Source organism: Sorex fumeus, unplaced genomic scaffold (genome assembly GCF_029834395.1).
Source record: "Sorex fumeus unplaced genomic scaffold, SorFum_2.1 ptg000098l, whole genome shotgun sequence".
NCBI classification, from domain to species: Eukaryota; Metazoa; Chordata; class Mammalia; order Eulipotyphla; family Soricidae; genus Sorex; species Sorex fumeus.
This window is the reverse complement of record NW_026606155.1, coordinates 33435034-33461699: the sequence shown is the minus strand read 5'-3', so window position 1 is coordinate 33461699 and position 26666 is coordinate 33435034. Positions and strand designations below refer to the sequence as shown.

Below are 26666 nucleotides of genomic sequence, written 5' to 3'. Positions count from 1 at the left end.
ACTTCTCTTTTAATTGAATCCCATGGGTGCTAGCACTCTTTTTTTCAGGCCCTGGGCTGACCCTATAGGGAATCAAGGAAACAGTGTATCTCTTTCATCAATGAGAATCAGTCTCAGAGGGTAGCTTTGGGCAAAATTTCTACCAGCTTTGTCATCTTCCCTTCATTTATTAGCCAAGGGTGGCTACCAAAATTTGCCACCTTTGATGTGCATTCCCTCACCCCCTGCTCAGGAATAACAACCACATTGAACATCAACAAAAACAGCAAAAGACAAAGGTGAAAAATAAAATCAGCTTGAGTGAGATATTAGAGATTAATACAAAACTTTGAGTAAATTTATGCTAAAGTGTGAATGACTAAATCACACCTCCAGACTCTTTTCTGTAAAATCTTTGTGTTTTTTATATTAAGATGTTTGTATATTAGTTTGAAGACTTTAATTAACTGCTGTTTCACAATGAAGACTTTCTAGCCTCAAGAAATGTGGATATATTATACCACAGGAATATTTTTCCAGAAATCTTTGGTTCCATGCCAGTAGAAGCCACAGACAACCCCAGAAGGAATTAGACTCTGGTCTGATTTTCATGCATACGTTAGTATTTCCCTCTTTCAAATCTATCAACTGTTCAAATTTGCAGACATAAACAGGAACATACTGGGGGAAAGAGTAGCAGAAGCCAGGGGCTCCTATACTCATCACCCACGCATGCCCCGGGTCTTATCTCCATCTCCCCTTGCCCAGAATTCTCCCCCTTATAAAGCAAGGTCATCCCAGAAGAAATCTGAGCATCTAAAAGCACTAACGTCGTTGATGAGGCCTGCCCCACTCCGGTCCTCAAATCGTTGCCCTATCAAGGTGACACCGAGTTAGAGAATACAGGAAGTATCCCAGCCCGTGGCTGCGCGGCCCTCATCACCTGCACATACCGTGCCAGTACAGAGCCCCAAGCCCTGCGTGCAACGTTCCGTGCTCACCCACCCGCAGCTCCTTAGACGCTCTCTGGGACGCAAGTTAGCGAGTGCAAGAACCCCAGTCCCTCCTGTCCCTGTTGGGGGACTCGTAGTTCACCACCCTTCCTGGTTTCTGCTCCCAAACACTGCTCCCTGAAGCCTCCGCCAGCGCACTCGACCTACAGGAAAGTTGCTCGTAAGCCGTGGAGGGGCGTCATCGCTTCCTAGCAACGCTCCTAGCAACCGGATAACATCTGCTCCCTCTGGTCCAATGCGAGCTGAGAACAGCTGCGCGCCCGCCTAGCGTTCCGAACCCCGAGCGAGAGGCGCTTCAGAGACTGGAGGGAAGGACCTGCAGGAGCCTGGGCTGCCCGCTGAGCTGCAGTTGCTGCTGCCGCCGCTGTCGCGCCGCCGTCGTCTCGGTCTCTGTCGTACCCCTGGTCTGAAGAGTGACGGCGCCGTGAAAACAGGAGGGAGCAGTGAACCCCTCTCCTTTACGAAGCAGGTGCATGCGCCAGCCTCCCGGTGAGTGGCCCTTGCTCGCTAGGTACGTCTGGACTCCTGCAGCCAGATGCCTTTCTCTGTAGCTCATTCATTAAGAATGAAAACGGGAAATGTTCCTGGGCTCCCTCCTCGCCCCGCCAATAATTGAAAAGTGACCGTCTAGTGGTCCCGAATAATCTGATTTGATGTTTTAAGATCTTGGGCTTGGTTGTCCAGGGTGCCCCTGCGGTTAGGTTTGCGTTGGGAAGTTTGCAGCCCTCTTTGCGTTGCCTTTGACTTTGCTACCTGAGTGTACTCGGATTGCTGGGGGGCTGGAAGTGCTCACAGCGAGCCCAAGCTGCAGACTAAAATGACATCGCGTAGTCTCGATTTACCGAATCGACACGTATGGAGAGCAATATTCTTTTTAGGTCCTACTCTGGAAAGGGTCCATTTGGCCGGGAGCAGCCTTTCGCGGCTACTCAACCTCCTGAAAAGTAACCATAGTAACTCACCTCTCTTTTAATGGGATCCTCCTCATTGGCTGCCGATCTTCCTTTGGAAAGCTCATCTCTCTAAATATAGAAGATGATGAGATCTGTAAGAATACATCTATGTAGAAAAGGTGCAGTAAAACAAGGCCTTTAAAAAAACAGTCTTCAAAGGAAAGTGTCATTTAGCTATTTAAAATCTTGTGAGAAATAGTGAGTATTCCAGAGGATGACTGAGGACATCTGTTTTGACTAAACGGTTGGGCTGTTAACTTTAGAGGGAATATTTCCTGAAGTTAGGCAAAATAAAACACTTAGCATTAAATTGCAGACATCTGGCTTTAATTGTGAGGGTGGGGAAAATTAACCTACAGATAATCTCCCCCAAATAATCTCCCAGTAAATCATTGGTGAGAACAGTAATTATTTCAAATTTCTGGAAGTGCCAAAATTTTTCATATTTAAAATTCAATCTAGAGTATATTTGAAAGAATTGTATGTGAGAAAGTTTACTCTATTTATCTGTTTGATCAATCCTACTTCAAAATCTTTAGTAGTGGCTTGGTGCTTTCTCCTGACTCAATAAACAGTTCAGAGGAGGTCTGACTCTTCCAATATTATTTGTGACTGTCTCCTTGTTTCACAATCTCAGGTAACGATTCATGAGCTGCTGGCTGTGAGAAATGCTTGCTGTGCAAAGGGGAACTCTCACCAGATATTCTGAAGCTATCCTAGAGATACACTTTTCAGATTGATTCAGCATTACCAGGTAATCACTAGCTGAAAAGAAATTACTGTTTAAATATGTATTGAGAAATAAATGCTAATGTAACATTACCATAACTTACAAGATCAATATAAGGGGTTGTTTATATAAATGGTTGCTGGGTAGAAGTCAATAGTGGTTTTCTATAGAAAGGATATTTGTGGGTTGGCAGATTTTCCCCTTGAAGGCCGTTCTGAATGGGAAGGGGGAGATTAAATAGTATGGCTCAGGGACTATGTCAGGCGGAAGCCTGATGGGCTCATTGGTGCATATCTGAATGAAGAAAATGAAGACCTCTCCGAATTGCTGAGAGAGAGAGAAAGAAAGATAAGAAAAATAGATAGATAGAGAGAGAGAGAGAGGATTGTGATGTTGGTTTAATTTTCATTAAGATCATAATGATAGAAACCCATGAGTGTTAAGTATTTTAAACTCAATTTTCAATTTTGATTCTTTTATGAATGAAATTTCTTAGTGAGTACTTAGTTTTTTTAGCACTGTATAGCTTTCACATGTACAGAGCTTGTGTATTTCCTGTGTATCCTATAGGTAGTTAACCTAAAAAATTAGCATTGAATCCAAGAAAATGTACTATGGTGTTTTTCTTCCTTCTCTTTGACTTCCTTAATAAAGATAATTGAGCAACACCCACTCAAAAATAAATAAATAAATAAATAAAATCCAACCCTATCTGGAAACTTATACTAGTCCTGCTGTATCGCTTTTATATTACAAGACTGTAATAGCATTTGTCTCCATAGTCACCTATTGAAATATCTGAGGTTTAATAGTTTTCAACATTAAATGTGACCCTTGAACTATTAAATGTGTTCATTTAATCGGTATTTGAAACCACCCACCCTTTTGCTGCTACCTCCATCATTATTACTATATTTTATGGTGGTAGACAAAACCAAAGAATAATAAGATTTATTGTCATTCACCGTGAGGTACATACATCATTCTGTTCAAGCCAACAATTGAAAAAAAGTTTGAGTAAGGCAACTGCTAGTATTTTCATATATATATATATATATATATATATATCAGGTTTTTTGCATTAGTAATTTATATGCATCCTATATTTTATGTAGTAAGAATAGAAGTTTGAAATCATTCAATACTCTTTAATTTATGTGAGCAAGTCTGTGCTTTCATTAAGACCACTGTCAAAATTTAAAAAGGTCAAGTGTAAAAGTTTCTTAAATTTTAATTTTGATACTGTCGTGAATTTATAATTTACAGAATACAAACTATTCAATACTTATGAATGCATATTTTAAAAGTCATTAATCAGCATGCTATAATGACATTTAGCTTTAAATATATAAAGTGAGCCAAACCCATAATTTTAATATAAGCATTTAGTACCAGAGAAATTGCTGTATCCCAAGTTAGAGTGTGGGAAAAGTCCCAACAATGTGTCTTAAGGATGTTGTCCCACTCATCAATTTAAATTTCAGCTCTCCTTATACATATCACAGGTTAAAAAGAGGTAGAGGCATTTAGGCTAATAAGCCTTAGGTAAAACCAAGAGAAATTAAGCAAGGTTAAAACTAAAACCAAGATATAACTTCTGTTTGAAAGATTTTAGATATTCAAAGTCTAATGTTTTATTTAATGTTACTTTCCTGGAATCTAGAAAATGTTTTGAAAGGAGAAATTGAAAGAGTTGATCAGGATTCTGAGGCCTTGACTCCCTTCACATCTGGCCTCTTCACTGAGGATTCATGCCAGCTGGCCCTAGTTATCAAAACACCAATATCCAAACAATAGCACTAAAGCCAAGACACAACCAATTCAGATTGCTCTGTTTGTCAAAACAACATGCTTCCAAAATCCAGAAAAACTTAAATAAAATAATGATTTAAGCAGTAAAATGACTATAAAACCATTCAGCACTAAAACTGAGAGAACTTTGTCTTCAAGTTTGTGTTTTGAAGGAAACCAATCCTGTCAATCCCTCCTTCTATTCACTTTTTTACATGTTATCTATCTGAAGAGTGTCAGTTTATTTTTTAAAATATTACTGCTTTTAGTCGCACATAATTGTTTTTTAATTTTTATTGATAAAAACCATCTTAATAACTGTTATCTAGCATATAGCAGCTATTCTCAGTGAGGCTGGTAGGAGGATCTTAATGAAAAAATATTAAGTACCTGGTACTATTATGTTCAGTATTGTAACACAATTTTATATTTAGAAATTAAAAACATTTTACATCGTAAATTATAGAATTTAGGGTGCAACAACAGAATGTCTCATTTTTCATTTTTTAAATGTGGATCATATCCAGCAGTGCTCAGGGATTACTCCTGACTGTACACTCAGAATATTTCAGGCAGGGTTCATGTGACCATATACTGTGCCTGCCCTGGATTGAATCCAGGTAGTCTTTGGACAAGGCAAGCACCCTACTTGCTGTAGCTTTATCTCATCAATGGAAAGTCTTGATGTTAGGTCTTGTGCAGGAGTCTTATAAATGTCAGTGATACTTAGAAGGGGAAGGGTCAGGGTTGAAGTGGTCATGGTTGAAGTTGTCTGTGATGGTTTATCAAAATATGTATTGCTTTATAAATATTATAAAAAAGATAGCATGAATTAGAGACATCAAGAAAAGTTATAGATATTATCAGAATCAGTATTCAAGAATACAGAGCATTAATTTTATCCCCATATACAACTTGATTTACCAGTATTGGGCTTGTTTCTCCATATCTAGTGTGGAAATAAGGCCACCTCAAGTGGAGGGGCTGTGCCTGAATTTGAATATAATGTTAATTAATGAAGTACCTAGAGATCTTTAGAAGGTAGGTTACTTGCAATTGAAGAACATTTTAACAAGAGAGGAGTTTCAGATGGTGATATAACTTAGGCATCCTATGACTGAGGGCAGAGAGTATGTAACTGCAGAGAAATTATCATATACTCTTAGTATATAAAGTTGATGATTAGTTTTTCTTGGAAAACTTGATGTTTTTAATCAGAATATGAGATGTTTATAATGACTAGATGCTGTTGGTGATATGCCTGAATCTATGGCCATATCAAAGAGAAAGATGATGAAGGTGATATAGATCAAGTATTTTTTAAAAGTTCATGCCTTCAACTATATTAAAGGTTAAAACACAGCCAGAGAGTTGGGTATGTAAGGAAGTTATAGCATCTTCCTAGACATAGTTGGCAAACTGTTGGAATTTACATAGTGTAACATAATTGGTTTGCCAATTTTATTTCTGATTCATTTTGACTTCCCATGATGAAAGATGAAATGAAAGGAAGCATCTTGAAAATAAGGAATATGCTTCTGAAGGGCCATAAATCAGTAACTTTATTCACAAAGTCCACCACATTTATTCTCTATGGGCCAGATCATGGCAGAAGTTCTGTTTTGGTGTAGTATCCAAGTTAACTTCCAATTACATGATTGTATCTTATTGAATGATGTTCTGTTTGGTTAAAAAATCATTAATTGTCAAACAATATGGGCTGGCAGAATTGGTGGCATTTTATTTAATGGTCCATGCTTCTGAGACCATCCCAAACAACGTAGACAATGCTTGAGAAACCCTCAATGGCTTTTGGTATTCCTAGAAGTTCCTAGGAAAGTCTTCCAGAAACTTCAATTTATTGCTAATTCTGAGCCACCAATTAAGTAAATCCTGTGCTAGGAATGGATGAGAAATCTGCAGAAACAGATTGCTCTATTGCTTCAGAGCTAAAAACTGGTATTGATTTCTTTTTTCGTTTTTAAAAAAAAATTTATTGAATCACTGTGAGAAAGTTACAAGCTTTCATGTTTGGGTTACAAGCACACAATGATCAAACACCCATCCCTCCACCAGTGCACATTCCCCACCACCAATCTCCCCAGTATTCCCCCCTTCCAACCCTCCCCCCGCTTCCAAGGCAGACAATATTCCCCATACTTTCTCTTTCTCTAATTTTGGACATTATGGTTTGCAATACAAACACGAGAGGTCATCATGTTTGGTCCATTATCTACTTGATTTCTACTTCTATAGAGCAAATTCTCCAGAAAGGTGCTAGGCAAGGGGTTATGAGAGAGAATATTCATGGTATATTGCTAAACATCAACAAAGCTAAAGACAGAGCGTTACTGCTTCAAATGTGGCATTACTACTCTTTTGAATACAGTTGTGAATGTAACATTTATAATATTAAAGAGAGGACAAACGTCCAACAGATAGTGTAGTACTGATTAATGGGATACATAACCTTGTTTTAGAGTGAAGCAAATAAAATAACAATATCTAATATTTGTTGAGAATAAAAAATACATGTGTAATACACTGAGTAAGTGATTTTTGAATAATATTTAATGAGATAGTGTAGGGTGTTATGTACTTGCCTCACATTCATCTGATCCTGATTTGATCCTTGTCAGTATATATGGTCTCCCCAAAACCACCAGGAGTGATCCACGAGCCCAGGGCTAAAAGTATTCTTTGAGCGTAGCTGGGTGTGGCCTAAACACAAAGCAAAAATATCTTATTATTTCATTTAATTCAAATGTAAAACAATGAGTTTATTTTCCCATTTACTCTGTGAGAACAGTCTGTTTAAAATTATTTATGTTTTCAGAATAAGACTAGATAATTATGAGAAAATATTTTATGTCATGAAGCAATATTGTAGAGAATGTCTAAGGGGGACAGTGGGATACCTAGACAAAAGTGGTCATGGTCCTTACGGAAGGATGTCTATTAGCTTTGCCACTAGATATTATTTAGAAAGAAAGGCACACTTACTCTTTAAAGCTAGCGTCAGACCAATATTATATAAAAGGAAATTGTGAGAGCGTGGAAGACAAGACTATGCTTTTCTATAACATTTTGATAGGAGACTAGAACCTGCTTTATTTTCTCTATAGATGAAACTTTTTTCTCTGTGGCTGCAGATATTCATATATAAGGAGATGGTCTCAACTTAGTTTTTGTAGTATATTGACCAAAAGATTGTGGTGAAGAAAATGAAAATCAGACCAAAACTTAGATACATTAAACCCATCACTTGCTCATCTCTCAGGATTTTTACAGTTTTAGACAAAGAATAGATACTATGACAGGAGTTGTGCTTTTACTATTGTCTGTTCTCTCAGAGTGTTTGTAAATTAATTTGCTGACCATCTTTCCTTAATGTACTGCCCCTGGGTCATCTACCAAATGAAATCACTCTTACAATAATAGGATTTTAGTTGTCTGGAGGCAGTGCAGAACAAGAAGGAAGAACATTTGAGCAATTGTTGATAATTACATTCTAAATGTTTATTTAAAGAAATATGTATAAACTGTACTGCTAGAACCCGAATAATATGAATGGTTATTCTGTGTTCTGTAGCTTCTTAGTTTTGAACTTTTTGAAACAATTGATCCCAGTTAAGATATTTTGTTTATGTAGTGGTTACATTAAAAACAAATTGAAGGAACCAGAGAGATAGCTCAAAGGTCTAGGTACATGCCTGCATACAAGAGGTCTGGAGTTGGTCCCCAGAGCACAGAACCTTGAGCGTTCCTCTAAGTACTACTGGGTAATAGTCGACTAGCCTCCTCCCCAAAACTAATTTGAATATTTGTGCTAGTGTTAGTCATTTTATCTTTAGAGGTAAGTTTAGATTCATCCTAACTCAGTTTTATAATTTGTATGCTGTCCTCAGTCTCAGTTTTATAATTTATATGCTGTTCTCAGAGCTGATGGCACTTAATAAGAAAAGTCATTTTATTTATTCTTGTCTGTTTCATCATCAGTTTTATTTCAATGACAGACATGGTTGAATTTCTATTATTCATTGCAGAAGAATCAGTTTTATTTAAATAATAGACTAGACTTAATTTATTATTTTTAGTTGCAGGAGAATGAACTATACAAATTTACACATTTATAAAATTGTGTACAATTTATACAATTCATACAAATTTACACATTTTATGGATTATAATATGTAGACCTTCTTGAGTATTTTCAAATGTTTAATTCTCCAAAGTACCATCAGATATTTAAAAACAATCCACATTTTATTACCTAAAATCTAAGACTAGGGGCAATTAATTCTTTGAGCTGTTATAGTACGTGAACTTTCTATCTTTCTTTCTTTACATCTTTTTTGGTTTTGTTTGTTTTGGGAAAGAGAGATGTTAAGGGATGGCTCCTGGCTCTGTGCTCAGGGATCACTCATGGTGGTGCTCAGGGAACCATATGAGTTGCCAAGGATCGACCCTGGGTCTATTGCATGCACGATAAGTGCTCTACCCACTGTATTATCTCTCCATCTCTCATGGGCTTTTGCAGCTTTTAATTCTTTAATTATGATCTAGTATTTCGGGGAGGCAGGGCGGTAGAAGGACTTAGTGTCATGATTTGGAGACGAAGCTGGAATTTCTTCCTTGTTTCTTCTTCCCATTGGCACTAATAAAATCTAGAATTTGATTGAGTGCAAGCCATATGCTAGTCACAGTGCCAGTCACTTTCCATGAATTATTTCAGTCATTCAATGAGCCAGTATTATTTCTATCACCACTTTGCAAATGAGATTTGTAGAGAGTTTATATAATTTTTTCAAGGTCACACAACTAAGAAGCAACAGAGCTGGAATTCAAACCCATTTGCAACTGATTTCAAAATTTAAACTCAGCCACATAGCATACTGTAAATCATTGAGTTTTTTATTGGTAAACTTTAGGAGCTAAACTAGGTAATCAATAAGTAGTTTTCAGCTCTGTGTTTTTTTTAGTTTCAATCCAGCCAAAAAAGCCAATGATGAAACTTATGTTTGCTATATGTTTTAACTTTAACAGTGGCTAAAAGCATTCTCACAAAATTTGGTGTTGAAAACATTTCAAATAGCTAAACAGCCTGTGAGGAGGTAATTCTCAAACTGATTTCAGCTGTGAAAGCTTTACAGTATTTCAGCAACACACAGTTTTAAGAGCAATAAACTAAGTAGCTAACTCTGTTGCCCGTGGAGCTGAGGGCTCAAAACTAGCACCCTGACCCCTAAGAATTTGTTCTCTATTTTCATGTTATGATGCTTTCTGTATCTTAGGCTAATTGCTTGAAGAAGATCGGACAAACCTTTCTGAAACTTGTAGTTGTGTCTTTATGTGTGTGTGTGTGTGTGTATGTGTGTGTGTGTATCTGTTAAATATAAATATCTTCCCCACAGTATCATTTGTTGTATTTGACATTTGGTTTTCCAAGCTGCCACCTCTCCTCACTGTATCATTAATTTAAAGTATTTCAAGCAGTCATAAATGCTATATTTATTGCATTACTTTGGGAAAATAAAGAACATAAATAAAAAAATAACTCCTCATTTCTGAGCCTTTCCTCACGCCTTTCTCCAAAGTAATTCAGTGGATCTTATTATTTTTATTAAACCATGGACGTGTCCAACTTATAATGCTAAACATTCATTGATGCTTTTTAATGTGAACCTAGGAATATATATTAAAAAGAGACCTCATTCTTTCCTCACTATTAAAAGGCAATCTGGCTTTGTTCACACTGCTATGGCATTTAAGCCAATGTACCCAATGTAGCAATAACAACACAACTCAATTAAGCCTATTGCTTGACATTCTAATCAGTTGACTTGCTAAATTCCTTGCTTTTAAACTTGCCTTTGTAGTATTACTACTCTTCTTGCTTCATATTATAACATAGATCTTCTCAAAATGTAGTCCCCAGGCCCAATGCTTCAGCCTCTCCTGGAAATGACTTAGAAATATAAATCCTGCTTCTAACCCAGACCTACTAAATTAGAAACTCTGGGGGTGGGAACCAGCAATCTGTTTAAGGATAGCTTTGATGCTCACTAACAGTTGAGTGTCACTGAGACATTTACTACATAGTTTTAAAAGAACTTAGTTGCAATAATTAATTGATTAAATTCCTTAAATACATTTAAGGGCTGAAGCAATAGTATAGGTGGCAGGTTGCTTGCCTTACACATGGCCCATCTTGTTCTAGCACTGAATATGGTTCCCTTAGTTTGCTAGGACAGATCCCTGAGCACAGGACGAGGAGTAAGCCCTAAGTAGAGCTGGGTATTAAATTTAATACATTTAATACATAGAATGTATTAAAACAATCACCCCAACCAAAAACACAGATCCTGAAAAAGAACTCACAATAAAACCAAATAAAGCAAAACACAGCCAATCCTCCCCTCCCCCGCCCAACACCCCAAACCAACCTCCCAAATCGGTCCCTAAGATACTGGATTTAGTGATGTTTCTTTTGTTTTCAATATAATCAACTTTTATCTTTTTCTTCAAGCCTTTCAAAATCTGTTAAAGTTCTTTATTAGTCAAGTTTTGCTTATTGAATTCAGGATTTACAGAATACAGTAATCACTACTGCCTTTGCTGTAATTATGAATGGCTATACACATTCATCATTTTTAGATCAGACTTGCCGTGACTTAAAATTCTTATAAAATTCTGCCTTTAGTGGGCCAGAGCTATAGTACAGCGGGGAGGGCATTTGCCTTGCACGTTGCTGACTTGGATTTCTTCCTCAGCATTCCATCTCCAGCAGCACACCACCAGGAGTTACCCCTGAGAAATGCCAGTTGTGTCCCCACAACAAACAAACAAATGAACAAATCTGCCCTTACAAAACATGCCACCTATAATTTAGAGCACTCTGGCTTATAATCTACAGTGGTGGCAATAAAACTTTGAATTCCTTAGGCATGATTTTTGTGGATTTTCCTGATGGTTTAGGTAAACCATACAGCTACAAAAAGCTGCAGGTCAAATGAATTATAGATGCCACTGAGTAGAGAGAAAAATAGATGATGCACATTATTGAATAGTAAAATTTTTAATGTTTAATAATTACAAGTTTAAATACTTTAGATACGAAACATTGAATGTCCTCAAGTTTTGTTTTAACCAACACATTAATAAACTACTCATTTTGTGAATCAACAAATCAAACTAGGTGAATTTAAGGGTGTAGGTTAAGTGTAAAAGTGTGATTTTTGAACTTTCTAATGTGACTCCCAGAGGTTGAATGAGTACTAGTCCAGACTCTGTTTGTGTTCTAAATTCATTCAACACTTTTCACTAGAAGCTTCTTTTGCTTTTCTTATTGAACAAGCTTCTTGTCTGTGATAGGAGCACCACCTAGAGTACACACTAGGAACTCTTTCAAAATAAAATTACCCTTTCATGAAAATATGCTTTCAGTAATTTATCCTTCCTTAAATCAGAATCCTTAGTAGCAATGGTATTAAAACAAAGGTCAGGTCAAGTTTACTAGTCACAATCTTACTTAAACTTCCTTTAAGCCTTATGAGTTGGAGGCTAGTCCCTATAATCATAAGAAGTTGTTGTCTATAGGCATTTTATTTCTTTAAAGTGTAAAGTATTGCTGACCATTTTACACTAAGTTGAATAACCCAATGTCATTTGTAAATTAGTTTAGCTAAAAAATTCATACATTATTATTATTATTATTACTATTGGTGAGCCATCTTCATTTGGGGTATAGATAGATAAAAATATATGGCATATTGTTAAAAAGAGATTTGGTAAATATTTTAATGAGACTAAAAAAAGAAATAAATATAAATCTCCAATGTAGAATATAAATGTTTATGGTCCCAGTGATAGCGGTTGCTTCCAAATAGGCTTTTCAGTCATTGGACAGCTGCTTCTGAAGAACAATGAAGAACATTAACTTTTGGGGTCATCAATTTACTTTGACAAGTAGAACTTTTGTAAGGACTTTTGCTACAATATAATCTGACTTTTCTCCAATTTAATTTTGTTTAGCTTATCCGACAAAAGTATTACTATATACATTAACAACGTCGAAAGTAGCCTACTTTAAGAGAAAATATGCAGAAGAAGAAGATTTACATCAAGATTGCCATGGGTATTTTCCAAAAGTAAGAGTTTGCTCATTTATTGTTTTTCAGTTTTATATGTATTCTCAATAGAAAAGACTCTGCTATTTAAAAAAAAGCTTTAAAAATATATAGAGCTATCCTTGTACATCAAAACTATAAAAATACAAAAGGAGATGGACTTCAGAATGGTCTCTCTTGTATGTGAAATATTTTAAAAATATGGCTTAGGACTATCAAATATCCAAGACAATAAAGCGTGAGAACTCTTCTACAGAACTGAGCTTACCGGTGTGGGGAATGGAGTCGGTGTAGGTTGAGACAGGTGAGGTTGGGGAAACAACTTAAGAATGTTGTATTGGGGTTTTCCTATGCATGAAATGCTGTCATTTAACAGTACTGTAAATTATAGTGCTTAAAATAAAAGTGACAAATATAAAAATGAATTTTACAAACCATAGATATTAGCACTGTTATAAACGCGGAAACTGAACTCTACTAACAAGTTAAACAAATAGAACTAGGTAGATTTAACTATGTGTTTGCTTTCTAGCACCTGATATTGCCTGAGGACAGGACTTGCATTCTCAAACTTTCTCTGGAGAAGCTCAGGTTTCTTGAAGACCCAGAAACCTATTTAAGAAGGTCTGTGTTAATTAACAATTTGCTGAGGAAGATACATCTAGAGACGGAAAAAGAGAGCTATGAATACTTTAAAGAAGCTCCGTGTTATAAGACTTCTTATTCTGATACAAGAAAACGGCTGAAGTTTATGGTACAGGAATGCTGTTCTCAGTCTCTCTATTATGAAGAGCTGCATTCATATCATATTGTGCCTTATGCTTCGGAGAATGCCATTTATGGAATGGGCTATACTAGCAGCCACTTGGAGCAAAATTCTCAGTTGCTTATTTATAAAATGAATTAAAGTAACTGTTAAGTCCATTATGTTTCTAAATGCCTGAACTGTTTATAGTGAAGATGTTAACATAAGGCACTAATTACCAATGCACTTGAGATCAAAGATGAGATGCATGCTGAACTGATTGATGAAAACCCTGGTTATTACTCAGCAGTCCTTAATGTCATCAAATCAAATTGACAAAATGTTCCCATGTTCAAAGTAGCAAATAGGTGTTATAAAAGCGACTCCCCCCTCCCCAAAGTATAAAAAGGTGTATATGTAGGAAAGGACCTATATGAGTTCATACAGAACTACGAAAATTCTCAATCTCCCTCTTTCTAAATTCTGCTACTCAATGGAGAGAAACAAAAAGTAACAGATCAAATCGATACTGTACCATACCAGAAGATTAAGGGTGGATTGTTAATGTAATTTCTGTAAATAATGAGAAGACTAAGTTTATTTCTCAAATGCTTTGGCTTGTCAAGCATTGTGCCAAATAATTGAAGCCCTTCTTTTACCTTTAGTGACAATTAAAGATGGGGCAAACATACTACAACTCAACTGCTGAATGTAACAACCAGACCACTCCAAACTCATCCATTTTACTTTCTCTTTTTTTGGTTTGATAGATTTTCCTCTAAAGATGAAATTTAATAAAATGCCTTGCAGATGGGCTTATCTCTAAGTTCTAAGGATTAGTTGAGATTTGTGGTGGACCTTTTGTTAAGACTTTAGAATTTTATTTATGATGTCAGTTTTATAGGCTGTGATCCTCAGGAAAAAGATAGGCAAGTAAAAATTGCTTTTAATAGATTGATAATTAAGACAAATATTATCTGCTAAAATTGGCGATAATTGAAATTAAACATAACATTATTTCTTCATCTAAGAGTGCATTTAAAGCTGCCTGGATGAAACTTTGCACTGATTTTTGTATAATAGTTGATCATTCAATATTTGACAAAATATTTCAGAATGCCTTTGGTGGTAAAGTTTAAATAGTTCCCTATATTTTGCAATCAAAAAATCATTATTTAACAAAATGAATAGATTCTTGAAATTGTTGTTTAAAGTGGTTCATAATATGTTCTTTGAGGTTTGAATGTGATGTCTGATTTTAATGTCCAGAGTTATGTCCTATGGAGCATACCACTTAAAGACTTGTCGTTAATTGATAAAACAGATTGGGAAAACTAGGTGCCAAAGGTATATTCAAGAAAATACCAAAGATGTAAAAGCAAGTGTTAGAGAGATTATGCTAATAAAGATAAGAATCAAAAATAAGGATTTGCAGAGGACTAGAGGAACATTGGGATTGGGAATTATTTGCTTTCTAACATGCTTTCAAATCAAATTCTACATAATATCAATAATCAAAGGCACTACTTTAAGAGAAGATATTCCAATACTTCAGTAATCTTATGTCTTCATAAATTTAGTTACTGTGATTTATTGACATTTTATCTTCTCTGTTTGAATTCAGTCTTGTAACCAAGAGGGCCTACCCCTATACAGGATAATTTACATTTTAGTTTTAATTCACTACTTGCTCCCTCTAATAATCTTCAGGATGATTAATGTGGATCATTTGGTATAAAGCCCTATTACTATACACTGTTGAAGACCATATATATATATTATATATATGTAATTGATTAAAAAATTAGTTATCTATTTAATTGCCCAATCAGAATTAGGAACTAAAGCTGTATAATTCTAACTTAAAAATTAGAATTGCGGCTTCTTTTCAAAGACAATGTAGTATTAATGGTGAGATAGCTTTGAATTACAAATAAACTATTTAAAAATTAAGAGGAAAATTTGGCACCAAAGTTAGATAACTTTTTGTACTTATAAAATTCCTTAATTGTTAGAACACTTCTTTTAAAAGTATATTTCTTTTAAAATAGGGATATTAAAAATAAGACCTAAATTTTAAAGAATAATTACACTATCATATAATTTAAAATATAATTTGGTCTCTAATAGTTTTAAGTTATGTAACAAAATGAATGTTTGGCTTTATTTACAATAGTATTTATAAACATGTAACAGTGATAATAAATATGACTTGGAAAAATGCTGTATTTGAAAATTGTCTGAGGTCATAAATGCACCACATACTTTGGAATAGAAGAGAGAAAAAATATTCAGTAAATTGTGAAATTCTAACATTTATTGCATGTAAGAAATCTTAAAGGCAGAACTCTTGGTCAAGGAACCCACAATATTTTAAATGTTTTATTTGGTGACACAATTAAATGAGTTCTCTGATCTGTGTAGTCATCTCTAGAGAAAAGAAACTGTCTTAGAAACCAGCAGTATCTGTGAATATGCTTCTTTTATTTTTAACTGTTGATTTCAAAACAGGCTAAAATATTCTCTAGGGCATTTAATTTTTTCCAATAAACTATTTATAGATAAGGAGTAACCTAATGTTATCTTGACTTAAAAATGATTTGTGTTTAAACTGTGTAAACTTGTCTAAGTTAACCAATAAGATTACTGTCATTTTTCCATGGAGAACTGATCTGTGAGGAGCTTTACACAGACATGCTCTGCTGACCCCACCCCACATGTTTATTATAGTAGAAGCAAGAGTTGAGACACTAGGTACAACTTTTCTTGATCCTGGATATCTTTTCACAGGTACCAAGTGCTATCTTTAGAAAAAGTAAGATGACAGGAAAATCTGAATACCTTTGGAAATGTTGAGCAAAGGCAGTTGACTACAGTTTAAAGACCTAGAAATGATATTCTAAAAGAGAAAAGAGAGATCATAGAAGAGGAAGGGGATGTGAAGGGAGAATCAGAAAAATAAGGAACAGGATTAGTATGTGGAAGAGAAAATTGTTTCATGTGAGAGGAAATGCTTAGGTAATTACACAGTTTTGCTTTCTTATATTGGCTGTACACCTCAAATACTGCTCCCCATAATTTTTTTAATTCACCCATTATTCAGTCACCAAGGACTAGATTCTACTCAGCATCTGTATTCAATGAGATGTATTACTGTGAAATATCTTTAAACTAAGATCCTGGGTAGATGAGAACTTTAAAAAAAAAAGTAGAAATTAAGTTGGAGAAAAGACTAAATGGTAAGCCTGGGTTTGTTGAAACTCCTGATCAAATTTTAATGTACAGCCTCAGATTGAATAAATTCTGTTGAAGGAATTATCAAATATTGAACATCTATTATGACCCAGAAATTTTGCCAGGGTAGAAGATATGGTAGGAACAGTACACAATCCTTTTGCTGAAGCTGGTCTTTGAGGAGTGGGAGTTTAGTTTTATTTTAAAATATAGAGATATTTTATTGGACATCACATTTGCATTTCTCAAACTATGGAGTGGCTCTCAAGCATGTGTCTCTGAAGGCATTTGAAACTACAAAGATGCATAGGAAAAGGAAAGGTCTCCTGACATATATCATAGAGCTGTAGGGGCGTACATTATATTTTTCAGCATATTTTGTACTTGATTGCAAACTAGAATTGCAAAAGAAAAACACGTTTGGCCTTAGCTCATCACTGGGGTACAAGAGGTCATAGGGGGAGGAAAAGAAACAAGTGCAAGTACAGAACAGTTTCTTCTGGCTTTCCTAGCTTTTGTAATTTTTACAGAGGTAATCAGGGTAATATTAATGTAAATGAGAAAGTCAAAAAATCATAGTCTGAGATTTGTATATCAGTATGTACGAGAATAGAATAGCTTTATTTTGCCTTGTGCCAGTGAACTGCTTCCATAAATTTAGAGTATTCTTTATACAGCTACTCCAGCCATCACCCTCTTCTCCCACTGATTTCTCTTCTAAATCTCAGTTAGACCCCTGTTTTCCCCTTAGTATTGATATTAATGGACACAAAGATACTAGGGAAAGAGCAATTTGCAGTACTGATTGAGTTTCTTTAGGAAAAAAAAGTCCAGAGTGTATTGAAATAGAATTCATTATAATTTCTTAATATAATTATTTTTGGAACTATTATACTTGGTCAGTAAATAATTGTCCTCTAAAATAATGATTTTGCAATTCAATGTAAGTTACCAGCTGTATATGCTTTCCTAATGAAAATATCACAGATTAGAAATACTGGAAGATTGTATACAATTAAGTCAAGAAGTTCATGAATATTTATGTAATATATGGCTCTGTAATGTATATTTTTTATTCTCAAATGTGATTACTACATGCCAGTAATGTGTTTCTTTTGGTTTTATGTTTCTTTATTAAAAGAGCCATGTCAAAAAACTTGTTACATTCATGACCAAATATTTTAAACAAAAATTTTACCGTTAGAGTTGTCTTTTCTTTGCCCATCTCTTGCTCTACAGATGGACAGATCTGTTAAAGAACAGCTTTCTACATTAGTACCTCTCCAATATTTTTGTGCATCTAAGTCATTGGAGACCTTGTTAAAACATTGGTTCCTTTTAGTAGATCAGAAATGTGGCCTGTGAGTCTGTGTTTCTCTTTTCCCAGAAGATGTGAGGGTGACCATTACATTAACAAAATTTGGAGTCTTGAGGCTCTTTATCACTTAAAGCAAAATACACAATCAACCCCTATTCCCTTATATTTTAAAAATAATATGAGTTTATACCTATTTTCAATAGTTTTATTTATTAAAAAGTAATAAAAAGCAAAAATCACCATAAACTATTCTTCCAAGTTGGCTACAAATACAAAAATACTTTAGAGAGTGAAGTACACAGAAATTTGTGCATTTAAAAATTTTATCTATATTACATGCAGCAAAAGAATATGGTTGTACATTCTTATCAGTGAGGAAATGATATATGGTAAATATCTTTGTTTTATTTTTCCCCTAAAATTTATTCAGATAAGGAAACTTCACTTGACAACATGAAGAAGCAAATTCTATCTAGGGTTTGCAAGAATTTTCCAATTTATTCCTTGGCAAGATAAGAGAAAAACTTATAAAAGTATTCTATGTGAAATTCAGATTTATGGGTAGCTTGATATGCTAAAGTTGTTCATAAACCTGAGTTGAAAAATGCTACTAGAATCTTCAACTTCTTCCTTTGGACTTTTTTAAAGCACGAAACATCCTCTTCTCACTATGGACTTCCTTTTTCTCTTCATTTGATAGTGTCTGGGTAAAGGGTGAAGGTTTGGTGTAGATGAGAGAGTTGCATAAATTGTCTAATTGAGCATGCCAAGTAATTTTTGTCAGGCTCTCCTTTGGTCATAAACTGTTGCTATAGCTATTGTGAAATATAGTGTCATAAATTTGTCATTAACAAAAGGAGAAAAGCAGAAATTTAGTTATGTGGGAATGTGCCCAAATATCAAGCAGATGGTGTTCTACAACATTTATTTGGAAAAATGTGTATCTGTTACATAATCTAAAATATGTCTTTTTCACATTTGGAAATATTTGGGTCATGGTTTAGAGTTTCTATTGGATTGTTTTTTAAACTGAAAGGAATAAGAAAGGTAATTGTATTTTAAAACATATTTGACATGTTACTAATAAAATTTTATTTCTGGTGAAATATAGGTGCCATTATTAAGTTGAGGGTGGGGAGTTTGGGATGTTTGGCAGTTATCTTAAGTTTTTCATTTCCAGAGATCTCATTTTAAAGAGATATTTTTCTTTTGACAGTTTTTTTTCCTTCCAGCATAACATTTGCTTAAAGGCAATTTCTCTACGTATATAGTTTCATAGGTCTATCCATTAGATTTCTGTAGATTTGTTGGGTGAAGTGGGCAGGTGGCATCCTTCTCTCTCTAGTAGGAGTTAGTATTTACTATCAACTTTGCAAACTTTGTGAAATTCTCTACAATTCACTGAAATATGCAAGGTTTTGCTAAAGGTATTTCCTTTTATCTGTGTATATCCAGACAAATATTTGATTAAGTGTAAATTTACTTAAGCAAGCCAGGAACAATGAATGTATATAAATTACAGAGACTTTCCTATATATGCTAATAGAAATTCAAACAGATATAGATAAACATTGAAGATGGCAACATAAGAAATAAATTTATCTCTTTAGGAATAAAAAAATTCAACTTAATAAATTATGTAAGCTTGTGAATAGGATTTGGTGCTAATAAGCAGTGATTGATGCTTCTTTTGAAAAAGAAGTAAGTACCAAAAGTGTAGGAGGTTATGTTTTACTCTTTTCCTTGAACATTTAGGAACACAGACACATATGGGAACATATACGCACACACATGTACACACTCACACACATACATACCACATGAAGAGACACTACAAGTAATAGGCTAATGGTAATTTATTATTATTAGGTAAAAGAAAGTGTGGGCTGGAGCAATAGCATATCAGGTAGGGTGTTTGCCTTGCACATGGTCAACATGGCTGACCCAAGTTTGATTCCTCCATCCCTCTTGGAGAGCCCAGCAAGCTACTGAGAGTGTCTCGCCCACACAGCAAAGCCTGGCGAGCTCCCCGTGATATATTTGATACGCCAAACACTGTATCAAGTCTCACAATTTTACTGGGCCCACTTGAGCAAATCGACAAACAACTGGAGGACAGGGACAGTGAAAAGAAAGTGTGAGTACTTCAGGGTAATTATCTCAGTATGTTTACTTAAGAATTACATTTTATTCTCTTTGTGTTTTGTTTTTGAGTCACATTCACAAGGGCCTAGGGCTTCCTCCTGACTCTGCTCAGGGGTCACTGCTGGCAGAATTTGAGGAACCATGTGCCTATATGTGGTGTGGGATCCAACTGAATGCATGTAAGGCATTAGCCCTATACTATCTTCTCATATCCATGACATTTCATTCTTATGTAAACTTATCTCTACATAAGAATATCAAACCACATAGATATAATAAAGTTGAGAGGATGGTTCTACAGACAACTAAATTTTAATCTCTAAATAAAGTCCACCCCCTAAAATGAACTTGAGCACCACTTTTGCCTATTCTCAGTCCCACTTACATTACTTCTGCTCTTCCTCCTCATACTCTATTCCTGGCCCAAATACTCTATTTATCAACCAATTGCTATTTCTGAAATTAATGAATAGTTAGGCCAAACTCTACCAGAATATCTTTATATTTCAGCATATAAATATAAGCTTCATTAAATTATCTCAATCAGTTCTTTATATTGTAGCAGTTCTCTAAAAAATTCTTGAGCAAATATTTCTACTCTTTACCCATAGTTTTATGGGCAAATTTGAGTATAGCTATGAGTTTTATAATTATAACTGTTTGTAAATAATGATGTGTAAACATGCCATATTGAATTATCATGACTCCTCTCAAGGTAAAAGAACATATATAAACGATTAGTTTTTATCTACAAGTAAAATAAAGCTTCCTTTGACTACTATTGCATTTATGTAGTTTATAAGGAAACCAACTATGGTAATTTTATTGGTAAATTTCCTATTCATAATTCATTTTCTTTAGTTTATAATAAAAATAGGTCACAGCTTGTAAGTTATTAAATTAAAGCTACTTCATCCTTACTTGACCTCATTGGCAGGAAGTCCTGTTTTCCTCCTGGGGAAGCATTTTCTTAGGTACTCCAGGGTCATTTCCACTGGTAACTAGCTAACAACATCTGGTCAGGAGAAAGGATAGCTCTATAAAGTGGTTCATTTTGCAATCAGAGGCAGCAGTGGCTAATGTGTCAACAAGGAATCTCCACGGAAAACATCAGTAATCAAGGTTAGGCCTTACTGCTTGTAGTCATAATGGGACTAGGAAAATTGTCTTATTAACATGGTGATGGGTTTGGTGTTGAAATTATGTCCACAAGAAACCATTATTTGTAGTATTATAAACACAAAATTTCAGATTAAACTTAAAAATATATGAAAACCTACATTGAGTGCCCTATTTTAGGACCCTTATATTAAGTGCCCTATTTAAATTTATTTGTTTTGTCTCTGGTAGTGAGGATTGAACTTAGGGCCTCATACAGGCAAAGAAGGTGCTCTATTATTGAGGTACACCTGACCCCAATTATCAGCTTGTATAAAGCATACACATGCTAAACTCTTTTCCAAGTCAAACTCCTGAAAGAAATTTTCACTGTAGATATTAAATATTAAAATATCCAAATAAGTCAGTGACTACTGTCTCTCTTTAGCTTCAAAATGATTCAGCTATAAAAAATACCTCAATCTGTTTCAGTTGATAGGCCGTTAGAAACTGAAAAATATCTACAACACTAAGTGGTTCACTGTCTCTGGTTTGAATTATGTCACTACCTGTGTCCCTGCATAATTAAATGGTGTTGAATTTATATGGTTGGCATAGATGCAGAGAATATTCCTACTTGTGATAAGAAGTAATTATGTGGCAGAATCTCTTGCCCCTGTGCCAGGCTGTCTTCACCGGGGCCCCCTTGGAGGGGGGCGGGTTGAGTTTCACTCCCCACCCAAGCAGAACCCTGGCAGCTGAAAACCTCCAGAACCCAGCTGCAGCCATACTCAAGGCCATTCTCCACACACTCAGACGAGCCTCATACATAAAGGAACTGGCAGAGGAACCCAGGTATGCAGGACCCGTGACTGAGATTGCCAAGCCTGCTTGGATCGGGACTGGGCCTCCTCCACCCAGATTCTCAGTTTTCCAGTAGCTTGGCAGTCACACCCACAAACTGCCACTGGTACCATGTAATCTTATCAATGGCCAAGATCCAGAGACTATAAAACAAAGCTCCTGGAAGAGAGCAATGCAATATTTCCTGGAGTGTGTGACTGCATTCGCGGCCATACAACCTCTTATACTCTAGCCCACTGATGTACCTAAAGTAGCACTCATGTGTTTGGTTTTAACATACTTACTTGTATTCTCTTAAATACGGGCTTAAATGGCCCCAGAATGAAATCAACAACCTTCACACACTTCCTTCTTATTGTGGTGGGAAGATGCTCGCTGGTTGGGTGGGTGTTTGAATATTATCGGTAATGAACTACTGTGAACTACTTTATGAAAATAAAATGTATAAAAATGCAAAAAAAGAAGTAATTATGTGTTGGAGAAATAATCATGGAAGCCATCTGCACAGAAAGTGAAAATGTACCAGGGACTTAAATATTTATTTGTATATTTAGAAGAAAAGGGCATTCGGTGTTCATTCAAAACTTAGCATTGTTTTCCTTCTTTGAATTTACTCTAAGAGTGTAAGTGCCTTTAAGGCAGGTAGCCAAAATGATTGCTACTTTAACTTGTATACTGCACAATTAATCTCTTTTCACTAATTTAATTTCATCTCCAAACTTCTATATTTCTTTATAAATCACTGGTCTACAGTTTTATAAATTTGTGTTTTATTGCTCTGGAACCAAAGACATAATTATAGTTCTGAATATTGGGTATGACATTACTTGGGAGAATATAGGTGATATTCACAGCTAAAATCATGATAAAAGGTTTGGAAAGAACATTCCTGAGCATATATTTTGTGTTTGAGTATGACAATACTTCAGTAATGTTATCAGCCCTTTTTCTTATATTCAGTATTTTTCAAAACATCTCAACATATAAAACATTTATAATACCCAAAGAACTCTATGGGGTAGGTGTTGACTGATTTTTTTTTTGTAATTTAACTTTTATGGTATTTTTTTCTTTTCTTTCTTTCCCTTTCTTCCTTCTCTCCTTCCCTCCCTCCATCCCTTTCTTCCTTCAATCCTCTGGAGCAAGGAAGCTTTTAATTGAATGAAACTTGCTTAGAAAGATGTGAGAGGAAAGAAAGAGCAGAAATATGTGTTAAAAAGAACACAGGTTTCTCTAGAGCAGAAATAAGCAAGTAAAGAAACAAAGACAAGTAAGCAAGATACATGTTCGAGAGAGTATGGGCTTGAAGAGCAAACTTATTTTTTTCTTATTTGAGCTTTTTTTCCCATCTGGATAAACAAACAAGTCCATGTTCTGTTTTGAATACCTCTCTCTTTCTCTCTCTCTGTCTCTCATCTCTCTCTCCTTTCTCTCTCCTCTCTCTCTCCTCTCTTTCTCTCTCTCATTCTCTCCCCCTTACATTTCTATTAGTGAATTTATTTTTTAAAAAAATTTTACAAAAATATATATAGACCACACCAGGTGCTCTGGAGAACTGAGGACACTTCTGGACACGATTGCAAGGCCATGCAATGCAAGGAACTGAGCTGAGTGCCTTGAACCTACTAGGTATGTACTCTATCACTTGACCAATTTCCAAGCTTGGTGTTGGCTTTTTCTGATTGCATTGCTGTCTAAGTTTTATATATTTGCATGTATCTTATTATTAACTATTTTGCCTTTCTGTCCATTTATTTTCTAGTAATGAGAAAATATTTAAAAATTTACTTTTCTACATTCTGCGTATCATCATCAATATGTATAAAAGATTCGATTCTTTTAGCAACCCATAAATTATTGTAGTATCTGAATGCTGAATAGAATATTAAAATTTTAAGGACACTATTTTACCCAAAGGTTAAAATATAGAAAGGCAATAATTTTTTATGAAAATCATATTCAATATAATAAATAAAGTAGATTTTCCCAAATTGCATGAGAAATATATAAAATTTTGCTTGAAAGAATAAAGAGATTGTCTAATTGGGAAGATCTGGCATTTGTTAATTAAAATGTAGAGTTCCATGACTTTAAAAAAAGGAAAATATTTCATCATTAAATATTTCCATCATAATTATTTATTTTATGTCATTAAGATATTAATTTATTAGTTATTGAACAAGGGTATCAGTTGCCAAAAGAACATAGAGATAATATAGGAAAAAGGTTGGAAACAACTCTACACAATCTGTATTTCGGATTACCTGAATCAAGGTGAGCAATGAAAAAATGACACAAGGTATTTTTTAGAGGGATTTGTAATCAAGATGGTTTAGTACTTTTGAATAGGTAATTGGAAGCTACTGATGGTTTCAGATGGCACTTTAATAAAACGGGCCTGACAGTTGTTTATTTGATGGATTGCAATAAGAAATCAGAATAGATGGGAACACCTCTGTGTTAATTAAGAAGATTGTTGGGAAAATAAATTGGATAGTAAGGAAAATTACAAATGAATTATATAAAGATTTCAGAGACAAGATGAAAATTTGAATATGGACAATGAGGGAGAAAGAATAAAAGGCAAATCCAAGTTTTAGTGCTGTGTTGTCTAGTGTGCCACCAGCCACATAGAACTTTTAGGCACTTGAATTGTAGCTGCTTTAAATAGCACTGTCCTCCCAATTTTCATCAATTTGTTCAAGCGGGCCCAGTAATATCTCCATTGTGAGACTGGTTATTACTGTGTTTGGCATATCGAATACGTCATGGGTAGCTTGTCAGGCTTTGCTGTGTGTGCGAGATACTCTCGATAGCTTGCTGGGCTCTCTGAGAGGAGTGGAGGAATTAAACTCGGGTTGGCCAGGTCAGACGCATGCAAGGCAAACGCCCTACAGCTGTGCTATCACTCCAGCCTGCTTTGAATAGAATTAACCATGAAACAACCTCTGGTTTTCTAGGAATTTTTTACCAGATAATGTAAATATCTCACTAGTTTTAATATGACTTGCACAGAGACTACTATTATATAGAATGGTCTAGTTGTAATATTTAAAATTCTATTTTTTATAAAAACAAATTCAGGTATGGCTATGTGGAAGTCTAAAAAGTAATTAGGGTGGCTAACATGTTTTTGTTAGACAGTACCTTTTCAGACTAGAGAACTAGGACATGGTGTGCCATCAATGGACATAGAGAAAGAAGAAGGAAATCAATAAGGGAGCAAAGCACCACGTAATTTAACATTTTTTTCTTAGAGAAAATGTTCAAATGGAGTAGCAAGCAGCTGCTAAGGTAACCATGGAATTTAAAAGTCTTGTGTGGAAAAAAAGTTATATATATATATATATATATATATATATATATATATATATATCCAGAACTACTAAAAATAACTAAAATATATTGTGTAATGTGTAATCACAAGATAAATGAGTAGCGGCAGGCGTGGTCTCTCTCACCTGCCTCAAGCATTCGGTGGCATGAGCCGCTTCTACATCCAGGCCTGCACCCCCGCCAGCAGATACATGAGGAAACAGGGCCGTCAGGCTGGTTGGTGATCAGTCGCTGCTTATTCCATTCTCCCCACTCACCTGTTCCAGTTTCAATAAGCACACCATTCTAGTTTCACACTGCCCCTCATTCCTTCCTCCTCCTGACCCCCATGATGGTCTCTCTGCACTCCATCTCACAGACTTGGTCTTGTACCCAATCTCCAAGCACTGAGGGTAGCAACTACACCTAGCAGGTAGCACAATCAACCTATGAAAGCCCTGCCTTCTGAGAGAAACTCTTCTAAGATAAGACCAAGATCTCCTGCAGCCAGGAGTTCCACTGAAGGGCTAAATACTACCTATGGATATGTTTCTTCTTTCTTTAGTCCTACAACCATTTAAACATTCATCTTAATTTTTCTTCTTAATAATATTAAGAATAATATTTTTCTTCTTAATAATATTAGTCATTTTATATGGATGCAGTAAGCAATACATTAAGCTTGTAAGGTGCATCTCCTAGGGGCATCTCACTAAAGATGTTCCATACTACAGTGCTCAGGCCAGATTAGTCTTTCCCAACCCTTGCAGGTTCCTAATCCAGTTGTTACTCTATGGATCATGACAGAAGTTGTCCATCACTGTGCTTTTAACTTATAGTTAGGTATTATGGCACTTGGCCTGATCCGTTTCAATGTCAGAGTAGCTTACAGCTTGTCCTGGGTCCATCCAGTCCCTTGTCGGGACCCTGCTTTTGGGGTGCTAGTAACTAAAGGTAACTGAGACTTAAGTCAAGAAAACAGATGCCCAGGAGTGACTATTACTCGGAGTCATTAACTTTTAAGATACAAAAGCATAGTATTAAATGTCTTCCGTGTTTATACAAAAAGATCATTGCTCTGAAGTAAACTATGCAAACGGATACCAGGGAAGGAGAAAAGCAATATTTCACTTCAAATACAAATCCAGAGATTTCTGAAGAATTTGACTTTACAAGTCACGGTACTGCTTTGGGGATAAAGGTGATTAACCGGTTGGGGAAGCAGAGCACAGAGAAGAGGTTAAATATAAACACAGAGGGATGGGAGTGCCTTAGGAGCACTATGATGGGTACAATCCAATAAACCTAAGCTCCCTGTTGCCAGGGCCAGGGATAAAGGACAAACCAGAGTT

At 35.4% G+C, this 26666-nt stretch overlaps 1 long non-coding RNA gene across 1 annotated transcript; it reads left to right on the top strand.

The window, feature by feature from the left end:
* The first annotated feature begins 980 nt into the window (after positions 1–980).
* Positions 981–15112, top strand: LOC130041510 (uncharacterized). The gene is made up of 4 exons (XR_008795068.1): positions 981–1481; positions 2583–2699; positions 12501–12616; positions 13128–15112. It is a non-coding gene; the product is annotated as an uncharacterized LOC130041510 (long non-coding RNA).
* The last annotated feature ends 11554 nt before the right edge of the window (positions 15113–26666 follow it).